Source organism: Panthera onca, chromosome D1 (assembly GCF_046562875.1).
Source record: "Panthera onca isolate mPanOnc1 chromosome D1, mPanOnc1 haplotype 2, whole genome shotgun sequence".
Lineage (NCBI taxonomy): Eukaryota > Metazoa > Chordata > Mammalia > Carnivora > Felidae > Panthera > Panthera onca.
This window is the reverse complement of record NC_138348.1, coordinates 114919276-114938480: the sequence shown is the minus strand read 5'-3', so window position 1 is coordinate 114938480 and position 19205 is coordinate 114919276. Positions and strand designations below refer to the sequence as shown.

Genomic DNA, 19205 nt, shown 5'->3' with positions numbered 1-19205 from the left:
TCACAGGTCCACGGAGGCAGCGCCCCTTCCTGGCCACGAGCTGAATCCATGACATTTTGGAAACTGAAACTGAAGCGGAGCCCACTATCCCCCAACCGTGCCAAAAATAGTTAAGGAACAATTAATTGGAAACCATATGAAGTGAAATGTACACACAAACTTTACCACCTACACCAAAATTCACTGGAAACTGTAGAGAAATTTAAAATGCAAACACAAGGGGCAGCTCTTCCTGCCCACGGTCCTGTCCCTGTGCTTTAATAAAATCACCCTTTTGCACCAAAGATGTCTTCAAGAATTCTTTCTTGGCGTGGGCTCCGGACCCCGCGAACCCCACTATCACCCCCAAAACTTCATCATTTATATGGCGCCCATCATGTGGGGCAATGAGGCTTTTCATCTGGATTCTGGGCTGGTGCAAACTTGATGAGTAATCTTGCCTTCCTTTACCCTCATTTCAGGGCCTTTTGAGAAGTATGGTCTTATTGCAACACTGCCATGTCGATCCCTCAGTCTGCCATCCCCTCAACCGTGGCTACTCTACCCGGAAGAGAAAGCCTGCCTTATGGTTGGAAGTTAGTACCCTAGCCAGAATGGTAACATTTTTAAGAAACTAAGATTGACTATGAAGCATAATGCCAATAAAGCCCCTTGGAAATGCTGGCCTGATACCTACCTTACAGAGTTCCCAGCAGCCTTACCAGGTGAGTAAAAAAGTCACTTCCTGGAAGGTACAGGAACCTCAGGATACTGTGGGGACCTCATGAAAAGGAATCTGCCCAAATCTGCAGGTTTTGCAGACAGGTCTGATGCCAAGTACTTGACTTGGCTTTTGGCCTAGAGAGGCTACTAGAATTTCAGTCTAGAGGTTCCTTATGAAAGGTTCCAGCAAAGCAAATTTTCAAAGATCTATATGCTCAATCATCAGTCTTGCTGAGCTTATGTAATTATTAGGTCAAGGTTGTGAAAACTGGACTTGTTTTACAAATGAATTAGTCTTGATTTGGCTTCCTCTGGAAATGAGGGTTTTTAAAGAGAAAAACTATGTTTCAATAATGCACCTTCGTGGATGTAAAATTCTACTTCTGATAGTCTACGAATATTGTTTGCCTAAGCTGGACAACTTGAGATAAACTTGAAAAAAACTGTCACAATAGCACAGGTATGGACAATCTTCTTGCTTGTTATTCTGTGCAGAGAGTAACAGGACCCCATGGGCATATGATTGCTTAAACAACTAAAAATGGGATGGACTCCTCCAATAATTGTATATGGAAAGTCTTTTCTCACTGTAGACCTATAAATAGACTATAGTGCTTTATTTAATTATTCACTTGAGGCCGTGTTAATTGATACATCTCCAAATGAATATGCAAGTCATAGCCTTGCTTAACCTGATCTGACTGTTACTAGAAACCCACCCCATATAAATCTAGGAGACATGATGTATTTAAAAGACTGGAAGTCTAATACAGCAGGGGTTTTAACTCCAAAATGGAAGGTCCCCTACTGGGTTGTATTATGTACTTCCACTACAGTAAAATTAGAAGGCCATTCTTCATGGACTCACATATCAAGAACTAAACCTGAACCTTCTTCACAGGAATCTAGTATGCAAGCTGACATGCCTTCTTATTCCTGTGAACCAGTGGAAGGCCTCAAATCTCTCTTCAAATGACAGTAATGGACTGAAGGAAAATTACCAAAGGTTTTTATATATATATGCTTCTCTTTCCCATAACATGAACCTTATTTTGTTGTCTTTTTCTGTGTCTTCCTGCCTGGTGATGTTACGGAACCAGGCTGGAACGCTGGCGGAAAAACCAAGTGGCACTCGGAGATCTTGGTGAATTGGAGATTTATTTAACACCGGCGGGTTCAGAGGAGACCACTTCTCCAAAGATCTGAGCCCCGAATGAAGGGGAGTGAGGGTAATTTATAGTTTTCAGCTTCCATATCTGTGGTGGGGTTTCATGTACGCAGCAAACAGGGCAAGAAGAACCCGGAAGAGGTCTCTAAGGTAGAGAACAGAGCTTGTTTTAGTCCTGTCAGCCATCTTATGGTGTAAAACTTTATTCATTTTCCTGACAGTCCCCCCTTTGATGACTTTTTAGAAATCTTTTCTTAGGCATCACCTTTTAGCTCTAGGGGTTGGTACCCTCGGAAGGCTAAGATACATGCTGCAGTTTGGCGAATAACAGCATTTTCAATAAAACATACCAGGGTATTTAGTATTCAGGGGCCGATGGTCACAAGTAAAATTACGGAAAGGAGGGGCCCTGCCAGTGAAGGGAGCCAGGACGCCCAGTCTGTGAGATCCCATCCTCTCCGTTGACTGATATTTTCCTGTCGTCTGCATTGAATTCTTTCCTGGAGTTCCTTAACTTTAGTCCTGACTATTTCTGATTGGTTTACAAAATAGCAGCATTCCTCCCCCAGAAAGATGCAAGTCCCTCCTTTTTCTGAAGTGAGGGGGTCGAGGGCTCGCCTATTTTGGAGGGACACTGCTGCCAGGGAGTTGATCTGGCTTTGTCGGGTTCCCAGGGAGTCTGCCATCCGTTCCACGTCCAGCTTGTTGGTGCCGCCTCTGTTAGCCCGACGGCAAGAAGCAAGATCAGGACTAGGACACCAGTAAGGGGCAAGGGCTGGCAGAGTTGCATCCGAACCCCTGGGCTCAGTCTACATGTTGATTCCTCACGCTTCTTCCATGCGCAGGCCAGCCAGCTTCCGGGATGTGGCTGGAGCAGGGCTGGAGATCTCAGGGGCCAGTGTCTTTTTGAGGGTCAGTTTAAGTGGGTTGACTGGATCTGGATCACTTCGCCAGGTTGAGGGTTCCTCTGAGTTGGCCTTCTTAAGTCTGGAGTGATGGACCCATAGGGTGATACCTGAAACTGAATCCTCTATTTGGTTGTATATCTGTAAAGTCCACCTCCAAGTCTCAGAAAGGGGTGGGTTTCTGGTAAATGTCAGATAAGTTTTAGGGAAGATATGGTTTGCATATTTAGAGATTCATCCTGTTTTCCAGTTGCTTAAATAATCATATGCCCATGGGGGTCTTATTGTTATCCCCACAGAATAACAAGCACAGAAGATGGTCTATACATGATATACTGTGACAATTTTTCTGAAGTTTACCTCAAGTTGTCTAGTTTAGGCAAACAACAAACATTTAAAGACAATCAGAACTAGAATTTAACATCTGTAACAGTGCATTGTTGAAACATAGTTTTTCTCTCTAACCGCCCCTCTTTCCAGAGATAGCCAAATTGAGACCAGTGCATTTGTAGAACAAGTCCAGTCTTAACAAACGTGGTCTAATTATTTACATAAGCTCAGCAAGAATAGCGATTGATCATGAGGATCTTTTAAAGTTTGCTTTGCTGGAACCTTTTATAAGATATCTCTGGGTTGAACATTTAGTAGCTTCTCTAGGCCAGAAGCCGAGCCAAATACTTGCCATCAGACAGGCCTGCAATACCTGTAGAATAGGGCTAATTCCTCTTCATGAGGTCCCCAAGATATCCTGAGGGTCCTGCACCTGCCAGGAAGTGACCTTCTTTACTCAGCTGGTAAGGCTGCTGGGAACTCTGTAAGCAAGGTATCAGGCCAACATTTCCAAGGGACTTTATGGCTCCATGTTTCATAAAGCCAACCTTAGTTCCTTAAAGCTCTCTGGTCATATCTGAGTCTATGAATGTCACTCTCAAATATGACATTCCAGTCAAAGCCTTGGTAAAATAACCAGTATTCCCAATGGTGACCTGTTACAAGATGAACAGATTCTTACTGAATTTATGCAAACTGTAATTGCCATGAAAGAAAGAATACTCACTGAGAGTTTTTGAATTTCAGGGGAGTTATGTAGAGAGAAAAGATAAATGTTTCAGTTTGCAAATGAATACTTTATGACATTTCTGTATATCATAGATATCTTGAGAGAAAGTGTCCTTAATCTGGAAGAGCAAACATTAGAGAACCAACAATATTTTCAACAAGAATCACAAAACTATAATCTTCCTGAGTTCATTTAATCCCATGTTCCTAATTCTTGTTCATTTTGAATGCAGCTTTTTAGTTCTGGAAATTCTTACCCATTTTAATATTAATCTTAAAGATGTCAAATACCTGTATTTGTCCCCAAAGTCCTTTTTATAAATCTCCTTGAAGAAGAAACACATTTTGTAAGAGAATAAGAACAATTATAAATGACAAAAATCTCAGAAATAGACATTGTTAAAGATCTGATGAGAGTTCATTATGATGCAATTGACAAAGAAATTCGGTTGTTTCTGTGACACATAACAATTCAAGTAATCATAACATTAAGTGATGACCGTATGCCAAAACATTAAAACATTAGGAAATGCATATATATTTGGGCAGTTACAGCACTTACCTGTGCAATACAACCTAAGGTTTACCATTGTACGACAGTGCTTTTCCCAGTAACTTAGCATCCCAAATAAAAGGGCCTAATTGGTCAAAAAGACTTCATTTACAACTTAAATCCTGGGAAGTTTTTTAAAACCTTAGCAAGTTATAAGTACAGCCTAAATAGGTTTACAGATGATTACAAATCTTAAGACTTTATTTATTCAACCAAGGTGGCAATAAAAGATCCAAAAGGTCAATGTATAGCATTATATAGTTCTTACCAAAACCTAGCTCCTTTAACATTGAGAAGTTTTAAACTAAGTAATCAAAGACCTTAAAAAGATGAAACCTAAAACTTTGGTTTTCCCGGAAAACAAACCTTTGTTTGCACTGTCTTATCAAGAACAGATCAGCAGTCCAAGAAAACTTTGTAATTTGAGCAGAGAGAAAAGCAGAATTTCAACCTTATACCAGTGTACTTTTAAAATTCCATTCATCTCAACCTTAGTCTATCCTGAGCACACATAAATTCCTTGGGATTTCCCTTCATGGACCTTCTACAACTTTCCTTTGCCTTCAAACTTTGTCCCAAAGCCATTTCTCTCCAAATAACCAGTCTCATTTAGGACAAAATTACCTTCTTCTACCCTCAACAAAAATGTATTTCCATTCCTTATATCTTTCTTACATACCTCCTACTTTCCTACATACAAGGTTGCTTTCCCTATTTCCATCAGTCTTAAGTACACTTAGCAGAATTTTAACTCTTAGGAAACCTTGGTCTCCAATTGAGGACTTAGTAACCAACTGAGAGGTATTTACACCAGAATTTTTCTTAGATGGTAAATTCATCAACCAATTAAGTACAAAGCATGTTTTCCAATAGGTCCAAATAGCCTTAATTTCTCTGCAATAAGAAGTTAAAAATACAACCTATGTTCAGTAATCAAAGCTTTAGCAATTCATTCTATTTGGAAAAGACCTAGATGTCCAAGAGGGTGCACTTTACTCCTTGACCTTGAGGATGGGAGGAGAAGCCAATGGTGCCTGAGGCACTGAGGAGGGTATAGGAACCAGTTATGTAGACCACACCCAAGTTGGTGCAGAAACAGCAGGGGGAGGGGAAGGCAGAAGAGGCAAGGTGCCAGTAAAAGGCAGAGAAAGAAAACCTAATTCAAAACCTTAACTCAGACAGAGGAGCAGACGCCATGTTTTTTCCACCAAAGTGGAAATATGGAGTCCACATCAGGCCAGAGAAGACTGGGAATTTCCCCAAAACAAATGGAGTTTCAGAAACTGCTTGGGAACATTCCTTAAAGTCCCCATCCCGAGGTAGACTAACCACATTTGGCTCCAATTATAGCTGTTAACCTGGGAAATGAGGGAGAATCCCTCACATCCATTAGGCAGAGGAAGAGGGAGAGAGAGTCAGTGTCCCCTTCAGTCTGATTCTATCTCGGCCAGACCAATAAGGTCCCCTTCTTGAGGTTCCTCCTGATATCGGCTGGGTTTCTGGGACTTTCCCTGGTTGTGACATTTATTCTTTTAATGTCCTTTCTCCTTGCAGTAGTCTCATTGACCCCTTGCTGAGGAGGTTCTGGGCCTTCCGCCTTTTGGCAGGTAGACCTTCCCCATCCTTCTGTTGTGGCTCTCTTGTGCCTCTGGAGCAAACAGGGTGTAAGCCTCACATAGCCTCTTATAATAATCCCTGGGGGAATCCCCTTGCTGCTGGGCCTGTTCATGGGCTTCTCTGCCCCTGCTCTGATCCCCTGGAGGAGAGCCTCTTGGTACCTGTGGATGTGGATGGGCATCTGGAGAGTGTCTGTGCCTGACTGAGGGCACAATCTGGCCACTGGTCCTTGTGGGGGAGGGTTCTCTGGGTCCGTGAAGGGAGGAAAGATGGGCAGCACATCCAGGGCTGGAGGAGAAACAGACAGAGGAGGAGTTTAAAGCACAGGGGCAGGGGGGGAGGGAGCACGGTGAGTCATAAGGTGGCGGAAAGATGGGATCTTCTTCTGGGTCTCCTGCAAACACTAGGGAAGTGGTGGGTTGCTTCTGTGGTTCCCTGGGTGAGTCTCCAGATAAGGCAGCTAAAACCTTTGCCTATCTCTGCTTGCTATGGATGAATCGCACCCAAGGCAGAGGATTTTGGGCAATTTCAAGCCAGGAGTCGATGTATGGAAATCGATCAGGGTGACCTGGGTTCCCAGTGACTATCAGCCAAACCCGCTGCACTACTTGAGCATCTAATGTCCCTTCCGAGGGACATCCTACATCGAATATGGGCCATTCTAGTTCACAAAGGTCCTTAACTTCCCAGGTGTCATTTTTACCCCATAATCACCTGAAAAACCCTTTTTAAAACTTTTGAGCATGACCTCTAAAATCGTAGGCTTACTCTGTTTTGATCCCATTATTAATTCCTTTCTCGTGTTCGGTGTCATGGAGACAGACAAAGGGAGGGTATCCCCTCAGATGAGAGGACCAATCAGATACTCCACTGGTTACGTTCCCGAGGGAAACTTTAGGTGAGGCTTGGCCATAGCGGATTCGGCTTTGTAACTTGTGACTGGAGTCTAATCTGATGCCGCCCTGGACTGTATGCTTTTCACTGCAATGTAGGTGAGCCCACTCAGACTCCATAGACTTTTGGGGACCTTAAAGGTGCCCGTCCATGGAGCCACAAACTTGAACTCGACTGGCAAGCCTCGCTGAGCCACACATTCTCTCTCTCTCTCTCTCTCTCTCTCTCTCTCTCTCTCTCTCTCTCTCACACACACACACACACACACACACACACACACACACACACAGCAGAGGCTATTACATTCCCTCCTGCAAAAGTTTCTACCTGTGAGATCACTCAGGTCTCCAGGCAGTGATCAGGTCCCCCTTCCACCCTTTTGGGTGGACCTCACTACTTTGGGGCTCTGGCCTTACTGGTTCCGACATCGAGTCCAGTTCCCCACCTACCAGGCCTCTTTGAACCCGGCGGGAAGGCAGAGTGGGGCTGGCCAGAGGCAGCTGGACAGGAGACTGACGAAATTAGGCAGGGGGCACTTTATCCTTTGCTATTTCTTCACTCCATCACTGCCTCGCTGTTCTTCCAAACCAGTGGCAACCATGGGCCAGCGCAGTTGGTTTTCCTGGTCAGGGAGCCAAATATGTTACAGAACCAGGCTGGAATGCTGGTGGAAAAACCAAGGGGCACTCAGAGGTCTTGGTGGATTGGAGATTTATTTAATACCAGCGGGCTCAGAGGAGACTGTTTCTCCAAAGATCTGAGCCCTGAATGCAAATGGGAAGGGTAATTTATAGTTGTCACATTCCATATCTATATGGGTTTTCGTGCACAAGGCAAACAGGGCAAGAAGAACCCAGGAGAGGGTCTCTAAGATAGAGACCAGAGCTTGTTTTAGTCCCATTGGCCATCTTTGGTGCATTACTTTATTCATTTCTCCAACACTACCTCTAGGTTGGAACCCACAAACTCCAGTTAATCAGTCTAGTGCTCTCCCTAATGAGTTCTCTGGACAACTGGGTTCTCCTTGCATTTTCCACCACCCCAGCCTAAACACATTAACCATTATCTCCAATGACTCAAGGTTCACCCTAACTCCTATCCTCATATCCTAAACCCTCATTCCCTAAACCATTACCACCTTATCCCTCTAATCTCTCAACTAATAAGCACTCATCCTCAAAACCTTCTAAACCCACACCAAATACTGTCACCCCCTTACCACCTAAACAATTACCCTCTCAGACCCTCACTCACTCACCCTTAAACCATCACTTCCAAATTCTGAACCCACTAGCTCCCCCCCACACCACCCACTGAACCTCCTAAACCCTCCCCTACAAACATCCACCAGCTTGCCCCCTCATCCGCTCACCCACAAGAAATATTTCATCTCAAACCCAATAACACTCTTCTTCTCACCTCCTCACATGAAAACACCCAAATCATAACGGCGTGTGAACACAAAGCCATATGCCATAAACCCAAAACTGTACACCATTAAACAATAGAATCCTAAAACCATAATCTATAAGCCATATGCCATGATGCACACATCATCAACCAGAACCATTATCATGACCAAAGCCAACATAAACATTCACAGCAATACTATTCACAATTGGAAAATGGTACAAAATATGCAAACATGCCACAAAGGGTAAATGAACATACAACATGGGGTAGATCCATAAACTGAAATGTTCTTCCAACATATCAAGAAATGAAATAAATTTGTACAGCTACTGAAGAAAACTGAATGGGAGTTCCTCAATATCTTAAAAATATAATTAACTAATATACCTCAGGGTATATACCCAAATATTGGGAAGCAGGGACTCACTCTGTAATTCTTCTCCAAGATTTGTAGTTCCATCATGCACAATAGTCAAAAGGCTAACCTGACCATTGAAGAGTGAATGGGTGATGTATACACAATGGAATATTACCCAGCCATGCAAAGGACTAAAGTACTGATTCATATTACAATATGGATGAACCGTCAATTCACTATGCAAGAGTAATAAACCAATCACAGAAAAGAATATTATAAGATTCTACTTGTTTGGGGTATCCAAAATAATTTGATTCACGTGATCAAATTCACCAACAAAAAGTAAAATATGGTTTCCAGGCAGAGGGGAAACAAGAATGGGGAGTTAATGTTTAATATACACAGACTTTCACTTGGTCAAAATTTAAACATTCTCCAGGTGAAAGATGGTGATTTGTGCACAATGGGAATATATTTAGTGGCATACAACTCTAGACTTAAAATCTTTTAGGGGCGCTTGAGTAGCTCAGTCAGTTAAGTGTCCAACTTAGGCTCAGGCCATGATCTCACAGTTTGTGGGTTCGAGCCCCACGTTGGGCTCTGTGCCAACAGCTCAAAGCCTGGAACCTGCTTCAGATTCTGTCTCTCTCTCTCTCTGCCCTTCCACTAGGCTCACTCGCTCTCTCTCTCTCTCGCTCTCTCTCCCTCTCAAAAATAAATAAACATTTAAAAAACTTTTAAAAACTTTAAAAAATCTTTTAAATGGTCACTATTATGTTTTGTAAATTTAACCACAATTAAAGTCATGACTAAAGTACTCAAACATGTCACAACATGAACAAAGATTCAAAACATACTAAATTACAGAAGCCACACAGGAAAGGCTGCCCAGATTGAAGCCCTCTGTGATCTTTAAATCCATCATGGTTGTGAAGTGAGTGAAAGTCTCAAGAACAGTAAAGTGGGTCACAACAGGAGGAGTCATTGTCACAGAGTTCAGGCAGGTGATGACAGTTGCAGTTGCCTCTGGATTAGATTATAATGAAGAAACCATAATGATTTCCATGTTTGGGAGTTCTATGACAGTTCCTGGGGAAGATGTCCCGTTCTGAGTAAAAAACAAAGAAGTGTGTCATAAGAAGGGGCAACTGTGTAAAATGACAGCTGGTGAAGCTGAGTATAGAGATAAAGAGTATTTCTACACTATTGCAGACTTTCTATATGTTGGAAATTCATGGAAACTACATTACTTCTCAAAACAACCATATTAGTAACATACCAGAAAAGTGTAGAACACATCAAACTTCATGGTGGAGGCCAAACCCTACCGGGACACAGTTCACAAGGTGCAACATATTACTAAAGGAGCTTGTGGTAAAATTATATTAGTGGCCATGATGCTGTGGATGTTGTGGATGACCTAGGATATGGTAGAAACACGCCATTTTGATTTCCCATCTTCCACCACATCACTCCACAAAAAAACAAAACTAAAAAAAAGTTACATAAACAAACTCAGTGAAATTGTAGGATACAAAAACAAGATACAAAAATCATTACATTGGACAAACTCATAATGAACCATCAAAAGAAGTTAAGAAAACAATTAGGAAAAAAACCTTACCACAGATGAGAAAAACCTATACCATGAAAATGATAAGACATTGATGAAGAAATGGAAAGATATTATGTATTCCTGGATTATAAAAATGAATATTATAGAATTGTCATTTTACCCAAAGTGATGTACAAATGTAATCCCTCCTGATCAACATTCTAGTACCATTTTGCACAGAAGTAGAGAAATCCTAAAAGATGCATGAAACCACAGAGGACCATGAATAGCCAAAGTATCTGTATAAAGAAGAACAAGCCGGGAGGCATCATATTCCCTGATCTGAAACTATATTACAAAGCTACAGTAACCAAAACAGTATGCTATGGGCTAAGAGACAGAAAGACCAATGGAGCAGAATGGATAGCCCAGAAGCAAATCCACACATATGTGGTCAATTAATTCACAACAAAGGAGCCAATAATATGCAATGGTAAAAAGACAGTCTCTTCAGTGAATGGTGCTGGGAAAACTGGACAGCCCCAAGCATAACACCAGACCTCTTACACACCACACAACAACTGATGAAAAACCCATAACAGCTAAGAGGAAGGAGGAGCACCAGTACAGAGGGCAGGGCTGCCCTGAAGTCAGTGAGCCCTGGTGTCCTAATGGGATTCATTCCCAGTGAGGACATTGGCGGGACCTTCAGTGGTTCTGATTTCCTCCTAAGCTCCCCTGATTAAGTATCAGCAAAGACAACGCTGGGCTCAGGTGTCTCCTGGTGATGTTTCCAACTCTGAAACAATGGTTTTACAAAGGATGTGCTTCAGAACTTTCCTCAATGAGTGAAGGAAGAGGGCAAGCGAAAGGGATGAACCCTAAGAAGCTTTTCCTACAAGGACCCCTGTGGGGAAAAGCAAGGACCAGACAGCGGGGAAATGATAGACAACAGCACACCAACTGCCTCCCTCGCACATGGGAAAGGCCCTGTTCTGAGGGCACGAGGACCAAACACCCACTTCCGTGCCAGGGGGCTCCTTCTCTCAGTCCTCACTGAGGATGTTATCCTGGAGAGGGGTGTTCCAAGTTTGCACATGCATCTCATTGTTTAGGGTCAGAATCCTGATCGGGAACCCCTTGCCCAAGTATGTGATCCAGGTGACTCTTTGGTCGTCAGACATATCAGCCTTTACCTACAAGGGGGCCCTCCCATGAAGACTTCTGAGAGGTGGGCCAGAGAGGGATAAAATGGGCTGGAATGGAAGGTTCATGCCTTACCCACGAACACCATCTCTGGGCCCCTCCAAGTGTCAGGGTCTTGGGGGATTCCAGCCAGTGAATCCGATCTCTTCCCCTACTCACTCTGAACCCCCAACCCCAGCAACTGTCTCCTCAGCCTTCACACTGGGATCAGACAAGTTATTTAACACATCAGGCATTCAAGGAATTCTTGTTGACCACTGATGGGCACAGCTTATGCCCAGGCACTAGTCCTCCAGATACATCGTGCCAAGCAGGCATCAAAGGAGATACCAGAGCGGCATGGGTAGGCGGGAGCAGCATACTGGGCTGGACCAGTTATAATATTCTATTTTTAATATCTTATAAGTGCCTACCTTGGCACAGGCCCCAGCCAGTCACTGGGGTTACAGAGACAGAAAAGCCCCATTATGTGCAGGAAGGGCATTGCAGGGGGCCCACTGACCCCAGGCCCACCAATGACCACACAGCCCTGAGCATTGCCATGACCTCTGAACACACCTACAGCTGGCCCATCCCCAGAGCACCAGGCCTGGGGTCTTAACCATGTGGCATCTTTCCTCAAAAACACAGGCCTAGAATGCCCCCACCACCCACTACAGCCCTCAAGTTTCCAGAAAGCCCACATATTCTGTTGGATATCTGTGGGTTGGATGGGGATAAGCCAAGAAAGTGACACCCCTGTGGAATCAATGCTGAGGAGACTATCTTACTCAACCCTATGGGTCCTTCCCTCTGGACCCTTGAACCCCTGGACCTCAGTGCTGGTGAGCAGGGCTAGGCTGAGAGGCTCTCTTTGCATTGTTGCTGATCTTCCCTTCCTCAGATGTGGCTTGGAACCTTGGAAATAAATGCTGAGATTAACTTTTTCAAGTGTTTTCCTGACACAGTGGTTGAGGCCAAAGATGTCTTGATGCTGCCATGGATGGGTCCACAGTGGGGAGCAGTCAGAGCTGGGGACAACTTGCTGCCCTCCACGTCCCTGGGCTGAGGTCCCTCACTGACCTGGTAATGGAATTTCTCAGTATCTGCTAGTGGCAGGAGAAAGTGGAATCGGGGTGTACAGGGGTTGTTCCAAAACTATGGATCTCTCTCTATAGCAGCCCCGAATACCTGGTGGCTCTGCTCTGCATACTGGATCCCCTTAGAAATTACACCTGGGATCAGATTCTGTTAGTTCCCGGTTGCAGCCTCCATGCCAGCAGTCCATCTGCTTGTGCTGAGGCCAAGTACAATGTCATGGAAAGGAGGCCAACCCTGGGCTGATCCCCACTTGGCAGCAGCAGCAGACATGACACAAGCCATGGGAGGGGAGCTTACAGGAGGGTCTCAACTACAAGACAAATCTTTAAGTTGCTGCTCCACGAGTCAGGGCTCATTTTCTGGAAAAGCCTTCTCGGTCAACTGAGATTTTCGGAAGTATCTCATCGGATTTGATGTCAACTAATGTATTATGAAAGGACCTTATTTGATCTTATTAATTTGATGCAGCTGAATTAACAAACATGGGTCCTATTTACAAAATTCACCAGGTTGCCAATGAATAGACATCTTGAAGTCAGAAAGTACTGCATTGGGAATCCAGGTCCCCAGCGTCATCCCTTTGCAAACTGTGATGTTTGCAAACTTGTGAAGACACAGGATGTACTTTGCAAGGACCAATGATACCCTTGATCCTGAGAAGGTGAGAAGGATACAAGCTTGAGTTATGGCTGACGAGCACAAGGTAGAGATGCCTGGGCGATCCCAGGTCCCACTGGGGCTTTGGCACACATGTCTGCAAGACCAGGCCATGGCTCATTGAACCATAAAGCAATGATGTTCCCAAGGAAGCAGCCCTGACACCCCTGCCCCATCTACTGGCTTTTTTATTTCTTGGATCTGCTGCTCACGGTTTCCCCATTCTTGCTCATGTCACTGCTGCCAGCATGCCTCTCCTGCAAGAGCAACCACCTCCTACCTTCCATGGTCTATGTTCCAGGCATCCTGCAGCTTCACTTTTTAGAACACAGCAGAGAAGAGAGCCAGCAGTCAGGAGGTGGTGCCTGAGAGCTGCCCTTGCATGCAAAGTCATGCCATCACGGTGACTGTCTGGACATCTTGTGGCTACTTAGGGCCTCCTGGATGTCTGGGTTATCCACGCACATGTCACACGGCCACATGCACATATGTGAGCAACTGGCTATGCCTAACTCTTGTTACCCAAAATGTTTGATCTTACAGAGGCTACAGCCCCACACACCAGGTGACATTTAATCTCCTGAGGTTGATGACCCTGAGGAACAGCTGTTTCTGGGCCAGCCCAGATCTTGTGTCCTACTCACAGAAGGAGAACACAGGGTTTGTTTGCTAGGGCCAGTTGCCTCCATAATTGCACAGTCCCTCAAAGGCAGGCAGGAAGTCTCCTTCCACCTCTGGAGCACTGGGAGGAGCTACAGCTGGAGGAGGTGGTAAAGACACTGCCTTGTCTCTGCCAGGTGCATTGCCGGACAAGCTACCCCAGAGGTCATGGACCACAAAGGCTCATCGACCAATCAGTACGCTGGAATCACAAAGTTCGTTAAATAAATGAGACAAACGAGCACATTACCTGAATCCAGGGGTGCAAACATTAACGTGCCCAGTCTCACTCTGACATATTAGCCTTTCCTGCTTGTGGGGACCAGAGCTCAAGTCTGAGCAGGAGTCCCACACCTGGAAGGGCCCAGGGCAAATGGCATACACTGACTCCATCAGACAGGCATGGGGACAAGTATGCCTTGTCACAGCATACCTGCACAGCCCTGAGTGTGCAGATGAACACTTGGCCTACATCGTACCTGAAATATATGCCAGTGCAGCAGCTTGACCCCCAACAGAGAGGCTACAAGGAAGGTTGTGGCTTTAAAGACATCACTGCATGGAACAGAGGACAGGTTCATCTGGGACTTCAAAGGCAGTGTCTATGGAAGGTGGAGACAGACCCCTTTGTGAGACAGCTGGGAATGAGTCTGGAGATGCAATACCTCTGTGGTCTGAATGGTCATGTGCCCCCCAAGCTCGTGTTAGAATCCCAGCACCCAAGATGATGGTGTTAGGAGGTGGGGCTTGTGGGAGGTGGTTAGTTGAGGAGGATGGATCCTCCATGGATGGGAGTGGGGCCCTTACAAAAGACCCCACAAAGTTCACTCACCCCTCGCCCAAGTGAGGACACAGCAAAGAGGGGCTGTCTGTGAACCAGGAAACATGCTCGCACAAACACCTGATCTAAGGGCATCTTGATCTTGGGCTCACTACTCACTGAGGGCGGGGGGTGGGGGTGCACAAATAAATGCCTCCCGTCCCCATGGGGAGAAGATTGAGGGGTTCATGAAGACCCTTGGGCAAGGTTCTGCACTGCCTGGACTCATGGTCAGGCCCCAGCCTAAGCCAGACCCTGCTCTCTACCATCCTGGGGTGTGTCACCCCAAGCCAGGATGCCCCCTACGCCAACATCCCACAGAACATGCAGATGATGAGGTGGGAGGGGAGGGGTGTCTCCAGAGCCCAGGCCAAATGGCATGGTGGTGCTGCTCCCTTCCCCAACCTGGTCTTAGCATAATTCTCAAACTTCCTGGATATATCAGAAGCAGCACAACATGCACAGAAGGGCAGGTGACACTGCCTGAGGACTCTGAGCTTCGCAAGGTGATTCCAGGATGCAGTCCTGAGAGATTCTTCAGGGGCCCGGACACTCTTGAGAAACAGAGAAACAAGAGACAGTGTGTGCCCTGTACAGAAGTGGAAGGGGGTCTCCGTGGTGATGTTTCTTCCCAGTGGGCACAATGCTGAGGTGAATGTTCAGTCTCCCACTGTGAAGGCACAGGGAGGAGACTGAGGCTTTCAGAACTAGCTTCCCTCTCTCATGCTGTATCCCCTCATCCCATGCTCTGCAAGAGCCCTGCCCAGCGAGCCTGTGAGCCCTGCCCCCTGCACCACAGCAAAGTGGAGGAAGGCCTGGAGGCTTCTCTGGTCAGGGTCCCACCAGCCCCTTCTGGACACAGTGCCACACTGCCCTGCCTCTGGTCCTGTGCATTTGCACGAGGCTCCTGGCAGTCTCCTCTGAGGGCCTCTAGCTTCACTGTGCACATGGTGTCCAGCACAGGCACATGGCTAGGCGGGGCTCCAGAGAAAGAACATTCCGCTTCAGGAGGACAGATAATTATCTCATGTTGGCCAAAGTCAATTTTCTGGGTCTGGAGTTTACAAACAAAATTCCTCTCTTTGAGAAGGCAGAATAGCTTCTACCTTGCTATCTGTATAAATGGTTTGTCCTGAAACCAATCTCTCTATTCTTTAAACAGGATTGGGGGAGGGGGGTTGCAACATTGTTTCCGGGCTCCAGGCTCTGCTGGCAACAGGGAAGTGACCACGAAGGAACATTCTCAGAGACCAAACAACTGACAGGTGGTGATGTTTAGGGAGGAGCCTGGAGGTAACAGCAATTAGGAGCCTTCAAGGAGACCTCAGACCCCTCAGGGAAGAGCAGCCTTCATTGGGCTCCAGGGGGAACCACGAACCAGTGGGGTAGGGGAAGACCATGCCCATGAAAGTACCTGGCCTCTGGCTTAGGAACCCAGGATTTCCCACTACTGATAAGTTAATGAAATGAACCAAAGGTGTTAAACAGGAAAACAAGGGTCACCTGGGTGGGTCAGTTGGTTGGGCATCCGACTTAGGCTCAGGTCATGATCTCATGGTGCGTGGGTTTGAGCCCCGCCCCGTGTTGGGCTCTGTGCTGACACCTCAGAGCCTGGAGTCTGCTTCGGATTGTGTGTCTCCCTCTTTCTCTGCACCCCCACCCTCTCATGCATGCTCTCTCTCCTCTCTCTCTCACTCTCTCTCTTAAAAATAAACATTTTAAAAAAAACAGGAAAACAAGCTGGCCCACAGTGGCTAAACCAGGAGAGGGAACCTGATGCAGTCAACTTCAAAAAGAAGAAGTCCTCCAAAGAAAGGAGGTTACAGAGAGATGCCCCAAAGCTTGGCTCCTAGCTCCTGGGAGGCTCTAGGCCTGAGCACACATGGACTGAGAAGGCATTCTAAGCTCTTACTTCCTTTATGAAGGACCACTGTCAGGAAAGCTTCTCATCTGGGGTGAGGCCCCATGGGTTGCCCTAGATGGGAAAGCCACCTGCCCCTTCAGGGGATAAGCTACACTGAGGCTCAGCCCCAAGGGGCCCACCGATTAGATGTGAGAAAAGAATGAATTTGGGGCACATGACTGGCACAGAATTATTAAGCAAAGAACCCAGAATATCACCATGACATTTCTATGGCTGCGATGGAGCTGTAGATGGGGATACTGTGCCAAAACCTTACCCTGGCCCACATCATCAAGAGGCCCATGAGCCTAGATTCTAAGCCTGACATGCACCCTAATGCTGGTCCTCCACTCAGCCCTCCGGGCAGATCACTGCCCTGCTGGCTATTTGGCCACTGTCACTGCCACCTCCCTCTGGCTTTAAAGGGGCCCATCTCTTATATCTAAGGAATAAATGATAGAGGGGCCCATGACCAGCATAGAATTATTCAGCAACGGACCCAGAATTGTACCATGACCTTTCCATGGCCTCTATGGAGCTATAGATAGGGATCCTGAGCCTAAACCTAACCCTGGCCCAAACAACTGGCTGCTCCCTGAGCCTGAAGCCTAGGCCTGACCCACACCCTAACATGTGTGCTCAACTCAGCCCTCCTGGAGATCACTGAACTGGTGGTGGTTCAGCCCCGACCACCTCCCGGGGCCACTTCTTAGCCAAGGCTCTTCCCCTAAGGGGACCTACCTCCTAGGTCTGAAGAGAACAGATTGGTGGCCCATTACTGGTGCAGGAATACTCAGCAAGGAACCCAGAAAATATCCATGGTATTTCCACAGCAGGGATGGAGTGGCCAAAGGGGATCCAGAGCCAAAACCTAACACTGGCTCACACAGTCATCCAGCCACTGAACTCAAATCTAAGCCTGACACACCCCATAACACACAGCCTCAACTCAGGCATCCAGGGAGATCACTGCACTGATTGTGGTTGGGCCCCTGGTGCTTCCTTGGACCTAACACTAACCCTAGCCATTGCTCTTGCCCTAGGGAGCCCATCTTTTAGGCTGAGATAAGAAAAGCTTTGAGGGCAATGATCAGTGCAGAATCTTTCAGCAAGGAACCCAAAAATTTTTCCATGACATTTCCACAACTGGTATGGAGCTGTAGAAGGGTATCCTGAGCCAAAACCTAACACTGGCCACACCATAAGCCACCCCCAGAGCCTAAACCCTAATCTGACCCACATCCTACCACATGCCCTAAACTCAGCCCTCCTTGGAGATCACTGAAAGGGAGGTGGTTCGACCCCTGCTGCCTTCCAGGACCAACCCTAACCCTAGCCATGGCCTGGCCCAAAGGGGGTTCCACACCTCCTAGGTCAGAGGAAAGAATGGATATGGGATCCATGACCTGTGCAGAATTATTCAGCAAGGAACTCAGAAGTTTGCCACAACATTTTCGTGGCTGGGATAGTGCTGCAGTAGTGGATCCTGACACAAAACCTATCATTGGCCCACACGATGGCAGACCCCTGAACTTAAACTCAAAGCCAGACCAGTGCTGCAGCATGTGCCTTCAACTCAGCCCTCCAGGGATATCACTGCACTGCTGGTGGTTTGGACCCTGCTGCCTCCTGGGATATCACCCTAACCTTAGCCATGGCACTTGCCCTGAAGGGGCCCACCTTTTATGTCTGAGGAAAGAAGGAATTTGGGGCCAAGAACCAGAGCAAAATATTTCAGCAAGGAACCCAGAATTTTGCCATGACATTCCCAAGGCTGGGATGGAGTTGGAGGAGCAGATCCTGAACCCAAACCTAACCCTGGCCCACCCAATTGTCTGGCTCCTGAACCCAAACCCTAACTCTGACCCACACCCTAACACATGCCCTCAACTCAACCTTCACTGCAGTGCTGGTGGTTGAGCCCCTGACACCTCCTGGGGCCAAATCCTAACCCTAGTCATGGCTCTGGCCCCATCCTGAATAGGATGGGAAGTCACAACCGGTCAGACCTGGGTCACCTGCCTGAGCCTATGGCAGGATGTGTCCATCATATAACAGAATCTTGGGTCTGGGTGGGAGCAGAACCCTGGCAAAAAAAAAAAAAATGGTGCTGAACAGACAGAACCAGCATAGGTCCTAATGTGTTAGAGCCAGAGGGTGAATGTGAAATCATGGTGCATTCCTTTGGGGCCATGGTTTGCTGCAATAATAAAGAGATCTGAAATACAGTGGCTAAATAAAGGTGTACATCTCTTTACTTGTTACATAACATTGCCAGAGATGGACAGGCAGACTGTGGGCAGCGTGGCTGTCATCCACCTGCAGGGAGGAAGGGCAGGCTCACAGATTCACTGGGACAGGAAGTGGCATACATCAGCTCTGTCACATACTATTGACCAGAACTTAGCCATGGGGCCGCTTGCAGCTGCAAGGGAAGCTGGGATGTGCACTCACTAGCTGAGTGCCCAGGTGCCCAGCTACAAGTGTACTACATTAAGGAAGGGGAAGTAGATGGGCGTGCCAAATTAGGAACTGCCCCCAACACTCTAGTGTAATTAGCACAGTAATAAACGTACATGGAAACTACTCACCCAAGAGAATTCTAGAGTTGACAATACCGTGTGCTGGTGAGGATGTGGAGCAGTTGTTGGGGAC

At 46.5% G+C, this 19205-nt stretch overlaps 1 long non-coding RNA gene across 1 annotated transcript; it reads right to left on the bottom strand.

The window, feature by feature from the left end:
* Window positions 1-1841: 1841 nt before the first annotated feature.
* LOC132662280 (uncharacterized) lies at window positions 1842-6564 on the bottom strand. Its single transcript, XR_009602555.3, has 2 exons — window positions 6166-6564; window positions 1842-2015 (listed from the first exon to the last, which is right to left on the bottom strand). It is a non-coding gene; the product is annotated as an uncharacterized LOC132662280 (long non-coding RNA).
* Window positions 6565-19205: the final 12641 nt, after the last annotated feature.